The following is a 19,794-nucleotide window of genomic DNA, read 5'->3' on the forward strand; positions in this document are numbered from 1 at the left end:
TATTGTAGCCATGCCTGTGGCCTGCAGGTGGTTATCATCAGTAAACCTTTTTGGCCTGTGTGTCAGAGACAATCTCTCCTAACCTGACTCTTAAGGAACTAGGAAGGCCAGTTCTGTCTTTCTGTTACAGTGAGAGGCATCACCATAGAGACTGTGCATGCATGCGGGTTTCATTCCTGATCTTCTACCTGTGCACAAGGGAATACTTAGAGTTGGGGATATTTGAACAGTCCCTTGCCTAGTGTTTGAATTACTTATAACACCAATTCAGGCATCTGCCTCAAGAAACTACTACACTTAAAATGAAGAATTCATACAGCACTGTTATTTTGCAAATATAAAATTAGAGGGAAGGTATTTCTCCAGGTGTTTAGGACTATCTGTAAGCCCTTTCCCCCCGAAACACAGAACACACACGAGTTCCCTTTTACCAGCCTAGTGCCCCTAAATTCAATGTCCTTCTTGTATCATGTTGCAGAAACTTCCTATGTGATATATTTCTAACTCATGTTTTTAATGAATTTTACAAGTAAATCATTGATAATTAAAAAGATATTTTAATATAATTCATGAAATTTCAACGAAAGATTTATTTATTGGGAGGGGAGAGTAAGAGAGAGCCAGCTAGACTCTTTCATCCATTGGTTCACTCCTTCAGTGGCCCCAGTAGCAGGGCCTGGTCCATACCAAAGGCTGAAAAGCTGGAAATTGCATCCTGGTCTCCCATGTGGCTAGCAAGGACTTAAGCACTTGGGCGAGCCTCTGCTGCTTTCCCAGGCACATTAGCAAGGAGTTGGATTGGAAGCAGAGCAACAAGGACTGTGCCACAACACTGACCCCTTTAACATCACTTGTTGCAGACATCTATTATATATTGATTTATGTTTACTTCTTATTTCTGCAGGAAAATGATGACAAAATAGATTACTGTTATTATAATAAAGTTTATGTAGCTAACATGTACAGGGCTTACTTTGCACCAGGGATTTCTGAATATGAGAGTATTTCAAACAAATTCTTGGAAAAATGGGATTGAAAGAGAGTCTGGATTTTCTGTGAAGTTTTTGAATCTCTCTTGTACAGATGTCCCTTCAGTTATGATAGGGTTTTGTTCTGGTGAACCCATTGGAAGTTGAAAAACAGTGTTTAATTCAAATGCATGGAAAGTCCCTAACTCGTGGGCCAGCCTTGCGCAGCACCATGTGGAGGGTTGGTTATGTCCCTGGAGATCCTGGGACTGCCTGGGAGCTATGCTCACTGCCACTGCCCAGTCTCACCAGAGAGGACCGCATAGCAGTAGGCTGGGAAAAGATGAAGAGTCCACATCCAAAGCAGGGTCTCTACTGGATGTGTATCACATTCCCACCACTGGCAAGTCGAAAAATCACAGGTCAGACCATTGCACGCTGGGGACCATCTGCACTTACTGTTTGTTCGTCCATTTTATCTTTATCCATTTTATCTTCACAGTCAATCTGTAAAAAGGCTTTTATTTTATACATGATCCTCAATAAAAACTTGAAACTTAGTACACACTTCCACTGTGTATATTTTATTTTATTTTCAAGAAGGAGGCAGAGAGAGAGAGAGAGAGAGAGAGAGAGAAAAGAAGAGAGGAGAGGAGAGGAGAGGAGGGGAGGACAGGAAGTTGTGGGGTCAGATCTTGCTTCCACTGGTTCACTCCCCAGTCCAAGCAGCCTCTTAACTGCTTCATCAAATATGCACCCCATAAATCAAATAATACATGATATCTTCATTTGCTTTCCATTCCCTTTTATTGTGTTTCATTCCATTCAAAAAGTACCAGTTGACATTCAGCAGGTAGATTTCATTATTCACACCAGTGGGTGGCAACCTGCAGAATGGGGCACTGGGCTATCAGATAATGTTGTTATCTGTGTTTTACAGGCAAGCAAGTAGGTACCTAAGTTGTGCACATTTGCAAAATGAGTGGCCAGATCAGCGTTCAGACTTGGCCTTGTGTTCCCGAAGCCCTCACTCCTCACACTATGTTCTGTCTCTCCTTCTTGGTCCTTTCCGATTGCAGTGCTGTATCAGGGGGGTTATACCCAACGGGGGAGTTTCCTCCTTGGGGTGTTGTCAGTGTAGTGGCAGGCTCAGCTCGTGACTGGCAGTCTTTAGAGCTGAAGGTGAGTGGCTTTTTGGCAACCCTTGCACTGCAGGCATCTTTTTACTCTGTGTGTGTGTGTGTTTGGGGAAGCTTTTGTAAAGAGGCTGATGGAAGATCAGGACAGGAAATGACTGTTGCCACCAAGCCCCCGTCTTGGCACTGACATGGGAAATTGACTTTAAACATTCCGTGGAGCAGTAGGTGGGAACCTGGGGCCCTCTGTGGAGCTTCTTGGTGAGGAGAGCCTGAGATAATTCAGCAGGGCGTGTCCTGACTCCTGGTGCAGGCACTGGGACTTAGATGGCTGACCTGGCTGCATGGTTTGGAACACAAGCCTCACTCATTCCCCAGTGCTATTGAATATGGTTTAAAGCGTGGTAGCAGTTTCACAGGTACAGAAACCAGAGATTGGAGAGCCACGGAGTGAGACGTTCATGGCTCTCCCTTTTTCTCCTTCATTGTTTCTCTCCCCTCAGTCACTGTGGTCTCTTTTATTTGGTGTGGTCTTCCAGAATGCTGTGCTCTAGGCGTGTGTGTGTGTGTGTGTGTGTGTGCACGCGCGAGGTAAATAGGAATGGTTATAACACATCTCCTGAGCCTTGTTTTAATTTCTCTTGCAGTATCTCTTCAGGGTTTGTTCCACATGTGGAAATACTTCCTACTTCTTTCTTTTCACAGCAACATTGTATGAATTTATTTGTTTTCAAAAATTATGTATTTATTTTATTTGAGTGAGTGAGTGAAAGAGAGAGAGAGAGAGAGAGAGCGAGCAACCTCCCATCTGCTGGTTTACTTCTAAAATGTCCAGGTGCCAGGAACTCAATTCAGGTCTTCCACATGAGTGGAAGGGACCCAACTCCTTGAGCCATCGCCTGCTGTCTTTGTTTTTTTTTTTTTAACAGGCAGAGTGGACAGTGAGAGAGACAGAGAGAAAGGTCTTCCTTTGCCATTGGTTCACCCTCCAATGGCCGCCGCGGCCGGTGCACCGCGCTGATCCAATGGCAGGAGCCAGGTGCTTCTCCTGGTCTCCCATGGGGTGCAGGGCCCAAGCACTTGGGCCATCCTCCACTGCACTCCCTGGCCACAGCAGAGAGCTGGCCTGGAAGAGGGGCAACCGGGACAGAATCCGGCATCCCGACCGGGACTAGAACTCGGTGTGCTGGTGCCACAGGCGGAGGATTAGCCTAGTGAGCCGTGGCGCCGGCGACCTGCTGTCTTTTAAGGTGCACTCCAACAGGAAGCTGGAATTGGAAGCAGAGCCAGGACTTGAACCCAGGCACTGTGATATGGAATGCAGGCATCCTAAGTGGTATCTTAAGCACTGTCCCGAATGCCTACCTCTGGATTTTCTGAAATTAACTTAACAGGTGCTCTATTAGCAGCCATTAGGTAAGTCATCAGCTGCTTCAAGCCTGATTAGTTTTAAGTGCAAGTTGCCCTAAGGGTTATGAGTCCTGTGTGTGGTCTCCTTTTCCCGGCAGCAGCTTCCTAACCGTCCAGCCTTCAGCAGGGATGGATATGGTAAAGATCAGATTGCTGAATTAGGTCAGGTGTGTGCCCAGAAGTCGCTTGATCTCAGTTTTCTCGGATGGCTATTTTTAGCTTCTGAGCAGTAATCATGGTAAGAAATTTTTCTGTCTGACCCTAGACCATCTTCTCTTGGAAGATGAAAAGGGCCCCCTTTTAAAGGGTTCAAGAAATTCAATTTGCTAACAGTTTAATGGGTGGATTAGAGACACTGAGTGTTTATTTCTCGAAGGAGGAAAATTCTGTGCTCTGGAAGTTGTATCTGCTCTTCTCCACAGGCATTGAAAACTGCTCAGATTTGGTTCCCTGTAACTCCTGGAGATACACCAGACACATGTTTCCTTAAATGCATGGTTCCCTATGTCTTCGTGTCCTATTCTTTGAAGACAGTTCTGGGAAGTTCAGTTCACTTTTACCAAGAAAACGTTTCATTGCCATCTGAGTTTTCTGTCATCCATGCATTTTAAGACTGTTTGAAGAAAAACATACCCAATATTAGCAAGTGACAGTTATATGAGAGATAGACTAGCAAGACAATCCAGTGACAGGTCGGTAGACATGTGTGGCATAGGGGCCTGATTCATCCTGTGTGTTTCTGACTCAGATGTATTCACACTGTGTCAGAGATGAGAAAATCGGTCCTACGTACCTGCCCCTTCCCCCTCCCCGAAAAAACAAACCACGTCAGAAGATGATAATACTGCAGATGTTTTGGGAAATGACTTTAGAATTTAATATTTTTCCTATCAGGAGATTTATGACCTGACACTGAGAATTATTAAGGCCCAGATGCATATACTTAGTTTGTTTCCTCTTGCTCAGCATTTGGTAAAGATGTAAGACACACAGGCCAGCCAGCTAACGGTTAGTCAGGCTCAGGATTCAAGATTTGATATCCTTGTCACCATGTGCGAACTTCAGAATATTTGGATTTTAATATATGCAAATGCTTTTATAATGTGCGATGTGTTAGGTGAAAAATGATTATACATGCCAACAATTTAATTTAAAATGCTGCTCTTGAATATTTTATAAACCACTGGAATAATAACATACCCTTAATGACTATTAGGATGTTTCTTGTTTCTTTGTTTGCTAAATCATGTAGCCCGCTTGGTACTTAATACACTGCCTCAATGTATCCTTTTCTGCTCCAGACTTTATGTTGGAGCAGAAAATAAATAACGAGTCAAGTTGCGCTGTGATCACGTTCACTTGGGAAATTTCACTTAGAGACATTTAATACAGTTTTGGAGGGATGTCAGGGATCTGCATTGGTTAATTTGAATCTATAATTTGGTTATGTTTAAAATTAAAGTTAATCTAAGTGGACAGAATCAATCCTGTTCTGAATTTAATTAGATGGCTGGCATCCAAGTGAGAGATTATTCTTTGCACTCCCCTCCTATCCTCTTTCCTTACAGGGTGAAATAACTCCTTTGCCAAAGCATGTTGGACAGTTCCCTAGTGACAAGTTCTATAGAAACTCATAGCTACATTGTTAGCAGTGAGAGGCAGAGGGGAGGGAAGGTGGGTGAGGAGGCCATGGTGCTCTAGGGATAGTGACCCCACTGCCCTATCTCCACATCACAGACCAGCCTAGGCACTATGTCCCATTGGTAGTGGATCCGCAGTGATTGTTTCTAAACCAAATTCAGAAAACAGAACAGTGCTGTTTTCAGGCTGGGCAGAAAGTTCCAGCACAGGAAGACAGGAAAAGTAGGGAGATAAATGATAAATTATACTGGACTTGCAGTCAGAGGACATTGCTATTTATTTATTTATTTTTAAAGATTTTATTTTTATTTATTTGAGAGAGTTACAAACAAGAGATAGAGAGGGAGGGAGGAGGGAGAGAGAGAAAGGACCTCCATCTGCTGGTTCACTCACCAAATGACTTCAACATCCAGAGCTGAGCCGATCCAAAGCCAGGAGCCAGGAGCCTCTTTTGGGTCTCCCACGTGGACACAGGGACCCAGTCACCCGAGCCATCTTCATCTGCTTCCCCAGGCCATAGCAGAGAGCTGGATTGGAAGAGGAGCAGCTAGGACTGGAACCGGTGCCCATATGGGACTCTGACGCTGCAGGCGGAGGGTTAGCCCACTGCGCCACGGCACTGGCCAGCCCTGCTATTTATAGTTATGTTTAATGTGGGATGCCTGGAAATGTGGCAATAGATTGAAGCTGAGGTTTTATTTATGTCTGCGGGAACATCGGTAAGACAACCTACAGGAGGAGTTTTAGATGGATTAAATGGTGTCACCTTCATCCGTTTTCACGTTTGTGGCCATGATCTTAGTAGGCTTAAGATGCCAGTTTGACTGTAGGATGGTGGAACAACCGGGTTGAATCGTTACGATTGGCATTGTAGAAATGACTTGACAGGGGGGATGAGTTTTTAACAATAAACTTAAAATAAGTTTAGTAATTAAGGTACAGGAATATTGATTGTTCTGTTTCTGGGGCTGGCCTTTCAAATTAATGCAGTCTGAAATTTGTGTTTTGCAGTTTGGATTTTTCTTCTTCCTCTTGCACTCTCACGGGTAAATAATGTGCTGAGCAGCTGGTCAGAGGGAGCAACAGTGGAGGGGAGCTGCAGGGAAACTTAAGACAGGCCCTGTTCTCCAGGTTCTTAGCAGTCTGGGCGAGAAAACCTGATAAAAGCCCAGGAATACTTAAATGACGACAACTACACACAAGTTGTGATCTGATGGTAGATGCTGTCAGTGTATGAAAACACAAAGGGAATAGATTTTTTTAATTTGTTTTTTGAGAGGTAGAGAGGGATAGAAAGATTCAGAGAGAGACAGAGAGAAAAAGGGAGCTCCTATCTGCTGGCCCATGCCTCCAATGCCAGCACCAGTGCCAAGCCAGAAACTCCATCCAGATCTCTCACATGGGTGGCAGGAACTGAACCACTGTGCCATAACCAATGTCTTCCAAGGCCTGTGTTAGCAGGGAGATGGAATTGATAGCCAGAAGTGAGGTTCAAAACTAGGTACTGCAATGTAGGAAGCAGCCATCCTAGCTGGTGCTAGGTCAGATACCTCCCTCATGGATTCTCTTAGAAGACCAGGGAAGACAGAAGAAACCAACAGTTGTGTGTTCTGTTCCATATACTTTCTTTTAAATTAATGTCTCTTGAGGACTTACTCGGGGTCAGACACTGTCTGTGTGTTCAGCATGTGTGGCCTCCTTTAGTCTTTTTTTATTTTTATATTTTTGACAGGCAGAGTTAGACAGTGAGAGAGAGAGACAGAGAGAAAGGTCTTCCTTTTTCCATTGGTTCAGCCCCCAAATGGCTGCTACTGCTGGCGTGCTGTGCGAATCCGAAGCCAGGAGCTAGGTGCTTCTCCTGGTCTCCTATGCGGGTCTAGGGCCCAAGCACTTGGCCATCTTCCACTGCCTTCCTGGGCCACAGCAGAGAGCTGGACTGGAAGAGAGCAACCGGGACAGAATCCGGCGCCCCAACTGGGACTAGAACCCAGTGTGCCGGCACTGCAGGTGGAGGATTAGCCTAGTGAGCTGCGGCGCCAGCCCTCCTTTAGTCTTTAATGTCTTATGGGATGGGTCTTGTTAGAATTCTCCCCTTGAAGCAGGTACAGTGGCTGAGCCATGGCATGGGTCCTACATGCTCAGGGTCCCAGAGCTCATTGATGAAGCTTGGTTGGGAAAGTAGTCAGTAGGACTTTAACCTGTATGCTTTATTCTCCGCCTCTTGTTTCCTAATAGTTAACACTTCTTTGCTTTAAACCTAAATACACATTTGGTCTGCCTTGGTAAAATACAGGCATTAAGCTAGGATCAGAAACTTGAAAGTTATTTTCTGCAGAAAATGCTGAGACATTATTTTGATGCAAATATGCACAACACTACATAATTTAGGTGATTAAATCAGTCCCCTTTGCGGGTGGTTTCCAGGGGGATGACGCCCTACTTTTGGAAGCTCCGAGTTGCCTTCATGTAAGTGGGCATTTCTTCTGCCTCCTCTCTCAAGCCGCAGCTCCTTATGATGGTGGCACCTGTCACAGATCAGCAGAGACTGAGTCTAAGCCTTGGGTGTCCACGCTGCAGAGAGAGCTCTAGAGATGCCGTGGACGGTGCATTTGTTTTCAGGGCTGGTGCTTGCCAGTTGCTGCTTTGCATTTATACCAGTGGATCTCACAGGTCCCGTGCACCAGAATCAGCTGGAGGACGTAGAAGATCACACAGGGCACCAGTCCTACCCACCAAGAGATTTTAGTTTAGTAGGTTTGGGGGCAAGGGGCTGATGGACTGGCTTTTCTGAGCAGTCCCCACTGAAGGGGAAGCTGCTGGTCTGGGGTTCACAATTTGAGAGCCACTAATTCCCTCTACAAATACAAGTAAAAGGAGGTTAGGTTCCCTTCTCTTTCTTCCATTTGCTTGTAGGCCAGCACCCTGTTCTTCAAATGCCTGTGCTTTTTTTAATAAAAATTATGAAATCTGATGAAAAGATTGCTTAAGCCCTGGAAAAGTCCTGGTAAGGCTCTTAATATAAATGTAGTAAGATACAGAAATTCTAATAATTGATTTCATTTAAATTTTGTATTTATTAGAGAGAGAAAATGAGAGAAAGTATCTTCCATCTCCTGGTTCATTTCCCAAATGCCTGCAATAGCAGGGACTGGACCAGGTTGAAGCCTGGAGCCAGGAACTCCTTCCTGTTCTTCCATGTGGGTGACGAAGAACCAAGTACATGGACCATCACTGCTGCCCCCTATGGTGCACATTAGCAGGAAGCTGCAATTGGGAGCAAAGCCAGAAATCAACACCAGGAAATGAGATATGATCTGTGGGCATCCCAAAGGGAGTTTTTACCATTGAGCTGAATAGCCAGCCCAGTTGACTGCATATATCGGGCATACTTTACTAGGCCTACTGCTTATCCAAGAGGCCTTCAGGGAGTTCATGGCAAATGTGAGCTATGAGAAAAACTCTGTATGGATTTCAAAATTGTTTGGTGTGAAACTAAATTTGTCCATTTTTCTACAAGCATTTTGAAGTCCTGCATATTATCTTACTGAGTAAAGCAATAAACACAGAGATTGTGTCTATTTAAAAAAAAAACCACATAGCTTTCTCAAGATTACTGATATATTAAGAAGGAGAGTTAAAATTCAAATATAGATAGTGGTTAGATTTCCAATAGCTTTATTCTTAATCTCCAGTGTTTCACAATTGATTGAGATGAGCTGCATTTCGGTTAGAACTAGGGTTTCATGTTTGTAATTCTTTTGTTAAAGCTGTTAAACATGTTAAAATCAGTAGGGAAGAAAAATTTCATGACTGCAGGTTTTTAGAAGGGAATATGTCCATGTCAGTTGCTGAACAGAGCGTGCCTTTTTTTTTTTTCTTTGACAGGCAGAGTGGACAGTGAGAGAGAGAGACAGAGAGAAAGGTCTTCCTTTTGCCATTGGTTCACCCTCCAATGGCCGCCACTGCTGGCGCGCTGCGGCCGGCGCACCGCGCCGATCCTATGGCAGGAGCCAGGTACTTATCCTGGTCTCCCATGGGGTGCAGGGCCCAAGCACTTGGGCCATCCTCCACTGCACTCTCTGGCCAGAGCAGAGAGCTGGCCTGGAAGGAGGGGCAACTGGGACAGAATCCGGCGCCCCGACCAGCACTAGAACCTGGTGTGCCGGCGCTGCTAGGTGGAGGATTAGCATAGTGAGCCGCGGCGCCGGCAGAGCGTGCCTTTTATTTGTAGAGGTCCCCCTCAAGTCTCAGGGTTAAGATGTGAATGTTGAGAAAAATTAAGTAGGGGCCAGTGTTGTGGTGCACACTAAGCCATTGCTTGCCATGCCAGCATCCCATATCTGAGTGCAAGTGTGAGTCCGCTGTGCTTACAGCTCCCTGCTAATGTGCCTGGGAAAGCAAAGGATGATGGTCCAAGTACTTGGATTCCTGCTACCTATGTGGGACACCCATTGTGGCTTTGGATTGGCCCAGCCCTGGCTATTGTGGCCATTTGGAGAGTGAATCTATGGATAGAGAAGCTCATTCTCTTGCTCTCACTCTCGCTGTTACTTTCAAATAGATAAATCTAAAAAAAAGCTTTTGTGGGTTGGGGTTTCTGCCTTTCGATTGTTTGTTTACTTCTAGACATAGGAGAGTACTGTAAAAAGTTTGTAGAGGAAGAGAATTAACAGATATATTTATTTCAGTGCAAAAGATTTGGAAGCCCATGCCTCTTTCTTTTTTTTCCCCTTTAAATATGCATTTCCTATGGCTTTTTTTAAAAGATTTATTTATATATTTGAAAGTCAGAATTAGAGATAGAGAGATCTTCTGTCTGCTGGTTCATTCCCCAAATGGCTGCAATGGCCGGAGGTGGGCCAATCTGAAGCCAGGAGGCCAGGAGCTTCTTCCGGGTCTCCCACGTGGGTGCAAGGGCCCAATTACTTGGACCATCTTCCACTGCTTTCCCAGGCACATTAACAGGGAGCTGGATCAGAAATGGAGCAACCAGGACTCAAACTGCCACCCATATGGGATTTTGGCACTGCAGATGGCAGCTTATCTCACCATGCCATAGCTCCAGCCCTCCATGAATTTTTGAAGACTACTGGTACAAAAGGATTATAGCTCAGGCCAAAGGATTAACTGAAAGAATATTTGTTCTGTGTGTTTCAGTTCAATAAAAAGTGATAAATAAATGTAATTTTTTTTAAAAAAAGATGAGATCTTTTCCCTCAAGCCCACGTGCTTGCTCAGCCACCCTCATAGTTGACTATTTTCAGTAACACCTAGAATGTAGGGAGTGTTTATTGCACCAGGTTTTCTACTTAGACAGCTGAACAAATGAATCACCTGTAGAGATTTTGAAACTATTTAGAATTCTCAATTCCTGCCACATTCATAGAAAAATAAATACACTGAGATGGAGTTCTAAGCCACTGGATTTTAAACCACTGTCTTGAGGGTGTGAACCAGTTCATTCTGGACTGGAAGGTTGCTAGTAAGTCACACTAACTTCTGCTAATGACAGATTCTTCTTGGGCGAGATGAAGGCAGTGAGTTAGTGTGGACAAAGCCTGGGCTTTGCCTTCACAGAGACATGAGGTCCAACTTTGGCTCATTCCTTACTCCTTGTGTGAAATCTCTCTCCTTCTGTTGCCTTGTGTGATGGGTGGGGATAACACATCCTGTATCACAGGGTGTGAAGAAGGTTTTGCACTTTATTCAGTTATTTGTTTAATTTTGTAAGGTAGAGAGGCAGTGATAGATCTTTCGTGTGCTGCTTCACTTCCCAAATGCCTGCTGACAAGACAAGGCTGGGCCAAGCCAAAGCCAGGAGCCTGGAATTCAATCCAGGTCTCCCAGGTTGGGAGCAGGGATCCAGTTACTCAAGTCATTTTCTGCTGCTTTCCAGGTTGCACATTAGCAGGAAGCTGGATGGAGAGAGGAGTAGCCAGGACGTGAACTAAGCACTTAGATAGGATATGCAAATATCCCAAGTGACAGCTTAGCTTTTGTGCCAAATGCCTGTCTGCCTCCAGCAAGTTTAATGTACACATGCCTATTGCTTAGTACGTTATAGGTGTTTGCGTCTCAAAATCTGGTACTTAGATCAGCAGCAGCAGCACCCCAGGGAGATTCTGAAAATGCAGATCCCTTGGCTGTCCCAGGCTTCTTTCATCGGAATCTGAGTTGTCCTCTCATTCCTGTCTACATTGAAAGGGCAGAAGTGCAGCCAACACTGTAGCATAGCAGGTAAAGCTGCTATTTGCAGTGCCAGCAAGTAGCCCCAAATGTGTGCTGGTTCGAGTCCTGACTGCTCCACTTCCAATCCAGCTCCCTGCTAATGTGCCTGGGAAAGCAGTGGAACGTCGTCCAAGTCCTTGGGCCCCTGTAGCCACGTGGGAGACCCCGAAGAAGCTCCTGGCTCCTGGCTTCGGATCGGCCCAGCTCCAGCCATTGGGACCATTTGGGGAGTGAACCAGCAAATGGAAGACCTCTCTCTCTCTCTGTCTCTCTCTCTGTCTCTCTCTCTCGCTTTCTCTCTGTGTCTCTCTAAATCTGCCTTTCAAATAAATAAATCTTAAAAAAACCAAAAGAGCCAAGGTGCCAGTACAGACAAGAACTACGTGTTTATCAGTGCAGTGTGTTTGTCAGGAGTGTTGGGTACTTTGCAGTTCTCAGCTGATGCTCAGAAAGCCAGGATGCTGGAAACAAACACGTCCTATGCTGTTTACTTTTGGAGTTTTCTTTTTCTATTCCTGACTTGACTAGTTTGTGCTGCTGGTGAAGGTTGGTTTGGGTTCGGTAAAACTTTGAAACTTGCCTCTCAGATTTTCGTTTTCTCACTCTGTCTTTTTATGTTTGTGCATGTAAATGTAAACTAGAAAGCCAAAGAAGCAGTTAGAGAGTAGGCATAATGTATCTACAAATAAAAGCTCATCTAGCAACCAGTGAAGTGGAAACTTGAGAATGTTTTAAGCAAATTTCCAGCCAGATTAAAAAACATCAGATCAAATGAAATATTTGGAAACCATGCTGTTTGTTGATGCCTATAAATTTAAAAATAAGTCAAACAAATCTGCTATTCTTGCAAAGCCTAAATTTTATGAGTTTCCCGTCATTATTAGAATGAGAGATTGTTGTAAATGTTGTGTTTAATTTCTTTATAGAACTTTTAAAAATCACCAGTATATTGCTTTGTCATTTAGCTTTGGCAAAAAATATAGAAAAAGCTTAATTTAAGAGGCACTTCTTGGGTTACTCAAAAGAGGTTTTAGCAATACAACTTTGAAAAGAAGATAAAGATGTATTTCTCACCCAAAACTAGGCTTTTACATCTATATAATATATATATTATATTTACATATATATATATGTTGTAGTAGTCACGTCAGACAGTTATAACATTCACCCAGTATTTTGCCTTTTGTCCTTGGAGCACAAACTGAGTGAGAAAAATAATTTTATTTTTCACAAAAAAAATATTCTAGTTCATGGGGCAGGTTGTTGTTGAGAACCGATTTTCAGATCCACAATTTAACCTTCACAGCTCGGGGATGTGGGAACAAAAGATTTTTCTCCCACTCCATCACCCAGTTTATTTCAAGGCTTTTAACCTTGCCCACCAGCAAACCTGTGGTGGAAATTCTACCACAGGCCAGCAGCCATCAGGGATGCTTCTAGGAAGAGCCTGCTACACTCCCTTCATCACGGATGAGATTGGTTTGCATTGATCAGACACTTCCCCATAATCTTTATCTTCTTCCTTCTGAATACTCTCCTTGGTTGGTGGCTCATTAAATCCACTAGTGACACCTGCCGAGGACATCAGACTCTGTCTTTAACAGCCAGGTAATGGAGCAGCTTTCCTGTGGATGGCAGGGATCTTTACTTTTTAGAACAGGGATAATGACTGAGGGTCAAAGATCCATGCCATGTGTCCCCCGGAAGAGGAGTTGCTGCAGGACCTGTGGCTCTGTAAAGGATCCCTGCTGTCAGTCACTTTGACTGATCACCAGCAGAGGCTTCTTGAATTTGGAAAACTTGCGATAAAAAAAATGCCATTAACTCGTGGAACTTGAAGGAACTGTCATTCTTTCTGCTGACTCATTTTTTTAAATTCCTTCGTTGCTCACGAAGAGGAAGGGAGCTGTATCTTTGTGGATATGACTTTGGCCCTCGGTGAAGTTCTCAGCGTGCAGCTGTCTGTGGCATTTGCTCTTTCGACCACTTTGTTTCTCTCCCAGGACACCCCTGACGACTACCACAGTGGCGTTGTGCAGGGGGCACTTGGCTTGGGAAGAAACGCGAAGTGCTGGTCCCTGCTCCATCCATGGCTGGCTGTGTGACCTCCAGTAGCTGTATTGCCCCTCGTGGCAGGGTTGGGGGCGGGGTGACGTTCCAGCTGTCCATTTTCCAGCATATTTATCTAAGTAATGTCTGGAAGGAGAGAGAGGAGAGATGGTTAGGAGAAGGAGAGATGGTTAGGAGACAACTAGTGTTGACTATAAGAAAAAAATCTATCTTAGGTGGAACTATAAGCAAGCACAACTTGTGTAAGCCATGCCACTTTATATAGATTCCTCTGTGCACACCCAGAAGCCTAAATTAGACTCTGGTAGATCAAAGCAAGCTCTGTACAGGTCGAGATTTCCCTACTCAAGTCCCAGGTGGAGCAGATGGAAATTGTTCTGAGTTTTTAGAACACTTCTCCTAGCTCTTCCCTTTGATTTTATTTTCTGTCCGTCCTCGTTAACTTTAGATCTGCAGAGTCCTCAGGCTCTTTCCATTCCACCCATTCCTCATCAGGCCATCTACTGCATTCATCCCCCTGTTTTCTTTCTTTTTTTTTCAAGAATTATTTTTATTTATTTAAAAGAGTTACAGAGAGAGGTAGAGCCAGAGAGAGAGAGAGGTCTTCCATTCTGCTGGGTCACTCCCCAAATGACTGCAATGGCCAGAGCTGTGGTGATCTGAAGCCAGGAGCCAGGAGCTTCCCCCGGGTGTCCCATGTGGGTGCAGGGGCCCAAGGAGTTGAACCATCTTCTACTGCTTTCCCAGGCCACAGCAGAGAGTTGGATCAGAAGAGGAGCAGCTGGGACTCGAACCAGCATCCACATGGGGCTGGGGCTTTAACCTGCTGTGCCACAGCACCTGTCCCTATCACCCTGTTTTCTAATATTCACTCTATTCCCTGGGAGAAATAGCATGTGAAGATGAGCTAGAAAATGGTGATAAACTCCAGAACAAGCCACTACAAATAAGTGATGGTTATGCCTTCATGTTGCCAGAGGAATTCCATCTTTGGGCCATCACTGTGGTATGGCAGGTTAAACTGCCCCTTAAGACCCCAGCATCCCATGTTGGTTCTAGTTCTGGCTGATCTGCTTCTGATTTAACTTCCTGCTAATGCTCCTGGGAAGGCAGCAGAAGATAGCTCAAGGAATTTGGCCCCTGCCGCTGATGTGAGAGACCTTGATGTAGTTCCTGGCTCCTGACTTTGGCCTGGTCTAGGCCCAGCCTGTATGGCCATTTGGGGAGTGAACCTGCAGATGGAAGATCTTTCTCTGTCTTTCCCCCTTTCTCTCTCTGCCTTGCAAATCAATCAATCAAATTGGTAACATTTAGCATTTCCGAAAATATTTTTAAAATAAAGATTCTCCATTTTAACTACAGAGTTATTTTGTAGACTTTGAGAACAATTGTCTGTGTGATTGTAAACTTGCAGGAATAAGAAAATTAAATAGGAAAGTGGTTGTTTGATTTTAAAATGGTATGTATTAGTAAGTTCTGGAAAGATGATTTCTTTATAAATTGTGCCCTTTCAAAGGCTCAGATTCCTGTCTGATTGCAGGTAAGATGAATAATGGCCTTATTAACTTTTCTTCTCTTTCCTGAACAAGTCAAGTTCCAATCACACTTATAGTGAGGCACAGGTGAAATGTGCACTGGTGCACAATAGGACCATATAAATGTTGGTATCTATTTCCTTCACATTGGAGAGCAGTGACTTTTTTATAGTTTGAATATTTCATGTAGAATTTCTATAAAAAGTAGGTCAGAAATTGAAATATTTCTGCTCCCTGTTATGTATTAGCCTCATTTTCAGAGAGATCTTTCACATTGCAAACTAGTTAAATTTACTTAACTCTTCTTTGAGGTGAGAGTTCCTTTAAGATTTCTAGTAGAAGTGAACAGCTCCTGTGTCACTCTGTCTCCCAGAGTCCTTTCTCCCTATCTGAATAATCACAATAAGGTGTGGAAATAAATCATCTGGAGGTAAAGCTAAAGCTCGCATATTCTCTTTTTTCTCTGTAGGTTTAGGAGCATTAAATACTGTGCATCTGAAAAGTTGTGGGATAATCAGAAAGTTATTTCCTCTGCTTCCCTATTCAGAATTTGAATATGAACATCAGGGTGTGTGTGACTCAGCTTGCCTCTCTTTCATAGTAGCAGAGTTTGGCTGGAGGAGAAAGGCGGTTTCAGATCCTGAAGAAGGGATATTGATTGTAGTTTCCATAATCATCAGCTAGCACCAGCTGGCTCATTTGGGGGGCTTACCAGGGATTACCACATCAGATGCCAGAGAGCCCCGCATCATACCAGGAGTGTGGTTGTATCCGTCTTTGGTTTGTTTGTGAAAATGACTTTCAGCTTGTGGTTAATGGGAACGTATTATTTTTGATTCAGTATAGCTCTCACCTCCTACTTGGCAAGATATTATGTTTTCATAGTGAAATGGTTTATTTCTATAGACAGAGGCAGAGCTGTCTGTCTGTTGTTCGTCTGGATGGTGTGTTGTTGGGGGTCATACTGATTGCTGAGTTGAAGGGATGTTTTTCTAGTTTGGGATATAAAAAGTGAAAGCACACAGAATGGCTAATAGCACAGATTTTAAAAAGTATTTAAAAGTCAGTGAGGTGGGGGAGGGGGAGAAATCTCACTGGTCCACTCCCCAAATGTCTGCAGCAGCTGGGGCTGGGCCAGGCTGAAGCCAGAAGCCAGGGGCTCCATCCAGGTCTTCTGTGTAATAGGGACCCAAGTACTCGGACCCATCATCTGCTTCTCCCAGGATATATGTTAGTGGGAATCCAGGAGTCGAAGCAGAGCTCGGACTTGGAGCAGGCACTCTGATAAAACACATGAGCGTCCCAAGTAGCAGCTTACCCTGCTGAGACATAACACCTGCCCTAGAAAGCAGACATCTGAAAACAGCACTGGGGCAAAGCAGGGGTGACTGTAGGAGAGAGGAGAACAGTTGCTACTGCAAGGATGGAGCAAGAAGCAACACGAGCACCTCCTTGGGGGAAGAGAAGATCCGATAGGCACTGGGAAACGTTGGGAAAGAGAGACTTTGGGAAGAGCCTGGAAGTTGGCTTAGGGAAGAGGAGGTTTAAGGGAGGGGAGAGTAGGGCAGGGGGCAGAGGCTGCATTTTAGACCACACTGGCCTGTGGATGGTTGGCCTGTTTCTGGAATGAGTGATGTCAGAAGATTTCATATCTCTTTTTCCTTCTGTAGTCTTCCCCCTCTTAGAAAGGAGCAAGCAGAGTCTGCAGTCATTCAGAAGGCTTGTTGACCCATTTCTGTCTCCCAGACCCCACAGCCAATCATCTTCAGTTCTTTTTGGCACTTCTGTGAAAAATATGTCTAGGAACTTGACTGTTTCTCATCATCTCCATTGCTGCAACCCTGGTCCACACCTCTGTTCTCTCTTAGCCAGATAGTTACGGTAGCTTCTGACTTGTTGGGCTCTTGTCCCCTATAGACTGTAATTAACCCATCAGCGGAGGGGACCTTGTCACACCCCGCCTCACCCAGCATGAAGCTGAAGTCCTCAGTGTCCTTGGACAGTCGATGTCAGGGCATCGAACCTGGCAGCACATGAGAGTCCTCTGCAGAGATTTGAAAACATGCCAGTGCCTTGACTCCAACCCAGACCAGTCAGGTTTGAATCCCAGGGGTTGTGGCTTGGCAATTCATCTTGTAAAATGATCTGTCTGTCTGTCTATCTAAAAAAGAGACAGAGTCAAGGGAGAAATCTCCCATTCCCAACTATCTACAAGAGCCAGGGCTTGATCAGTCTGAAGCCACGAGCCAGGAACTCTGTTTGGTTCTCCAACATGAATGGCTGAGAACTCAAGTACTTGAGCCATCCATCACCTGCTGCCTCCCACAGTGTGCATTAGCAGGAAGCTGGAATTGGGGCCAGAGCTAGGACTCAAACTCAGCACTCTACTATAGGATGTGGGCATCTTACTCACCATGCCAAATATTCACCCCAGTTGTATCTTTAGAAAGCCCCCACATTCTGCATGTTAGGTATTTACAATGGATAAGGTCAAATTCCAACTCTTAATTTTTTGATGCCTGGTCAGATCAGGAGACTGACATAAGTGTATTACTGTTCAGCAAGTGCCATGCTGGAAAGGTGAGCAGATTTCTGGTGGAGAGGAAAGCAGGTGTCTTGGTCTGCTCAGCCTCCTGTACCAGAAACCCCACAGACTGGGTGGCTTTGACAAGAAGCATTCATTTCTCCCAGTTCTGAGTCTGGACAGTCCAAGATTCAGTGTGCCACGTGAGCTGCTTTCTGGGGCACAGACCCTGTCTTCCCACCACATCCGCCCCTGAGGGAAGTGGGTAGGGGGCTCTCTGAGGCCTCCATAAGGGCATGGATCTACTCACAGGACTCATCCTCATGACCGATCACCTGCCAAAGGCCCCACCTTCAAGTAGTGTCCCATAGAGACGAGCCCTCAACAAATGAGTTTCAGGGGTACATAAATATTCAGTTTGTTACACCAAGAAGTTACACAAAGTGCAGGGAAGTCAGAGAAGGGGCTTCCTGCTGGGCCTTGAAGGATGAGCAAGATTTTCCCAGAGACAGGAGAGAAAGTGCATCCAAGATGACCTCATTGATTGTGGCTGCAGAAAGGAAATGTGTTGGTGTGATTATGAGCTGAGACTTGGAGCCAGGAAAACTTGGGTTCAATAAATTAGACAAATGGCTTCACTTCTCAGGGCCGCCATCTCCCTGTCTGTGAAACAGTGACCATAGTAGTACCATCTTTGTTGAGAGGTGACAGGTGCCCACTGTGTTTGGCACACCCTAGCTGCTCTGTAATAGTAGCGTTCTATAAAAGCTAACAAAGATTTTTCTCAAGGAAGACTGAAATAGCTGTGGTCCATGGCTTTTGTTGGGGCGCTGTGTACCCTTGCTCTATACCCTTGCTGCTCACAGTGTGTCTCGGACCAGCAGCATTGGCCGAATGTCGACGCTGATGGAACTACAGTGCTTCCCTCTGTATCACAGAGCCACTGAACCAAACACGCATTCCTCAGAGGATCCCCGGTGAGGCAAGTGCATCAAGTTGGAGGAGCAGAGAAGGAAGAAAGAGCTCTTGCCCTGGTGGGACATAGGGGTCCCCAGATAACACTCGTCTTTGCAGAAGTAATTACAATGTGGGACGTAATGGGAAAAGTGACATGACACGTGCTCACCAAATGCTACAATACAGCAGATTGTTTCCAGCTCAAATTGAAATTGAAAATAGTGTAAAGTTCTTTTTCTGACTGATAAAGTCTGAATACTCTGAAAGTCACAACGACAGTTTCTCTTTTCTGCCGTCCTCCAAATGCCGTGGATCACAGAGCTTCTCATAGATCTAAGTGCAGAGCTAAATTTGTTCATGCACTTTAGGGACAATTGGCCAACACGTACAAGTTGAATCCACTGCCTGAAAGAAAAAGGACAGGAAGTACCAGAAGGTAAGAAAAGTGATTCTGTAATTTTACATCTGTGTAAATGACGCACTCTTCAGGTAAGGTCATGGTTAAGACAAGCACGTGAATGGGAATAGCACGATTACCTAAATTTTTGATGCTTAGTACTTTTGAAAACTCTACTTCTAATTCTAATTAAAAAATATTTATTTGAGAGGCAGAGATACATCTGTAGAGAGAGAGACAGACAGACAGAAAGCTGTCTGCTGGTTCACCCCATATGCCCACAATGGGCAGGGAGTTGAAGCTTGGAACCAGGAACACAATCCAGGTCTCCTACATGTGCAGCAGGAACCCAGTCACCTGAGCCATCGCTTGGCTCCCAGGGGCTGCAGTAGGGGATAGCTGGGGTCAGGAACTGGATATGAAACCCAGGTTACAGTGGCTTCATAGGCGGCATCTTAACTGTAAGGCTAAAACCTTATTTTTTAAAAAATATATAAAAGCAATAGATAAAAGAAACAGAAAAAAGATCTATAGGTTTCCCTGTTAACATTATAAACAAAACAATCATTTATTAATAATTCTTCTTTTATTAGTACTAATTTCATCTTGTCCAGTTTGCTATCGCAAGTTACCCTAACAACCTGACAAAAAGCCATTTTGTGAGAAGATTAACTTCCACCAAATCATTTCAGTGTACTTTGTTATTTTAATTATTTTTGACATTTGTTTTTCTTGTCTTGGATGAGCCTACCAAATTTTTGGGGTTGGGGATATTTCACTTCAAAAGCAGATGGCCTAGTGTAATAAAAAGGTAAACAGTAATTTGAAATTGGTGTTTGTTTCGGCCACTGGCTGTAATTAGTAATGTTTAATAAAGCTGAATAAGTTCAATAGGGATTCTACTTTTGACTCACAGGTGTAAATATGA

General features: G+C 44.4%; 1 protein-coding gene across 16 annotated transcripts in view; it reads left to right on the plus strand.

Moving 5' to 3' along the window:
• HDAC9 (histone deacetylase 9) overlaps nucleotides 1-19,794 on the plus strand; it is a 1,002,499-nt gene that overhangs the window by 250,741 nt on the left and 731,964 nt on the right. Inside the window, exon 1 of one of the 16 annotated variants that reach the window (XM_070059635.1) lies at nucleotides 18,379-18,905. The exons of 14 other annotated variants lie outside the window; for them this stretch is intronic. The gene's annotated coding sequence lies outside the window, so the exon portion shown is untranslated. Of the gene's footprint in view, nucleotides 1-18,378; nucleotides 18,906-19,794 lie in introns of those variants that run through there. One more of the 16 variants, XM_070059610.1, reaches the window with a different exon arrangement.

Source organism: Oryctolagus cuniculus, chromosome 16, assembly GCF_964237555.1.
Source record: "Oryctolagus cuniculus chromosome 16, mOryCun1.1, whole genome shotgun sequence".
In the NCBI taxonomy this organism is placed as follows: Eukaryota; Metazoa; Chordata; class Mammalia; order Lagomorpha; family Leporidae; genus Oryctolagus; species Oryctolagus cuniculus.